Genomic DNA, 1,832 nt, shown 5'->3' on the forward strand with positions numbered 1-1,832 from the left:
GGGAACTAGAGAGCTATATTCCCTCCTTGGCATTACCTTCCTCGATAAAAGTGAAGAATAGTAATTGTAAAAGAAAAGCAAATGTCTTTCTTTTTTTTTTTTTTTTTACACAGGCATCACCACATTATCAAGGCCAAGAGGCCAGTCGAGGATATACCAAACGCAGTAAACCGTTAAGACGCAAGTCCAGCCAGATTTCAGCTTAATTTAAAAAAAAAAAAAGAAGAAAATGCAGAGTACCCGTCATGGAATGAAAATGTCATATTCCAAAGATTATGTAAATTGACTATTTTTTTTTGTATAGAAAATAATTTTCTTTTAGGATTTTTAGCGATCAAGGTTGATTTTGATTTCGGTAGTTCGAATTGAGTTGTCTTCTCTTATTTATTAAATATGGCGAATCAAGGCACAACAATATTCTCGTTTCTTCATAAAATTTGATTTTCTAAATTAAAAAAAAATCTACTTGATCACTTCATGTAATTTTTTGAATATGACATTTTCATTCGGTGACGGGTCTGTACATGATGATGATTTTTATTTATTTATTTAGTAGTAACCCCTTACATCAAAGTGGCGCTGAATTTTGTTTGGGGTGAAAATACGATTTAAAAAAAAGTCTGACGGTGGCTTTGACACTCAGACTTAGGGTTAGTCGTAAGGTAAGTCATTTTATTTTATCTAATTTTTCAGGCATAAAGCCCAACGCTTAAGTAAGAGCTGTTGATTTTCTTTTTTCTTTTCACTGTAAAGACTGCTTTGAAGAAAACAATATTTTGACATGCAAAACCTTAAAAACAGTTTCAGCACATTAAAAGTATAGAGATCGGAGATACATATATATATATATATATATATATATATATATATATATATATATATATATATATAAATCCAGGCTTGAGATGTTCAAAAATAGGGGCTAATGAATTCAACGAGGTTGTGCTTAATAACAAAAGCAAAATATGTTTTTATTATTTATTCGAAGGTAAACAGTTACATTTGGTCGCTACATACAGCCATCTGTTTCAGTCAATGAACCATTTGACACTATGGAAAAAAAAGTCGAATCGTTTAGGGTCGCCTGACGAAGTGTCATTGACTGAAACAGATGACTATTTGTAGCTACCAAATGTAACTGTTTACCTTCGAATAATATGTGTGTGTGTGTGAGTGTGTATATATATATATATATAAATATATATATATAATTAGAAAGATAAATATAAATATTATCTTAAAACTGGAACCTATTAGAATAATAAAAAGCTCAACATATTAGACAGAGCAATTAAAGAACTAAGGAAAATTGATGATAAACACTTAAATTGAATAAATGACAATATTTATTGATTCACCAAAAATTGAAACAAGGAATAATAATTAATAAAAATCGTTAACCTATGAATAAGCTCTTTTTTATGAGAGGATAAGCATTAATAAAAAAAATGCATTACTGGTTATTATGAATTTGAAAATATATAAAAAATATATAAGACACTATTTTACGAAAAATGAAAGACATTAAAAGACAGTATGGTCACCATGATATATGCGTGGCATTGGAACTGTAACACTGGCTGGCACTAGTCTTCATTAGTTATTGGAATAATAAAAATAATACAACTTTATTTGCCTTTTTACATTTTGGAGTGAGTACACCTCTTGTTAATAATGTTCACCGGCAAAATACGTCTTGTTGGTTTTGAGGCTAAGAGTGTACTACCTACTCGCCTGTCATGCTGGCTAGGGATTGGTTAAGGAGAAAGAGAGAGAGAAAGGGAGAGGGAGATGATGAGGGAATCTGGATAGCAGTTCCTGATTTGTGTCCG

The sequence above is a fragment of the Euprymna scolopes genome, chromosome 9, assembly GCF_053919585.1.
Source record: "Euprymna scolopes isolate OS-2025 chromosome 9, ASM5391958v1, whole genome shotgun sequence".
Taxonomy (NCBI): Eukaryota; Metazoa; Mollusca; class Cephalopoda; order Sepiida; family Sepiolidae; genus Euprymna; species Euprymna scolopes.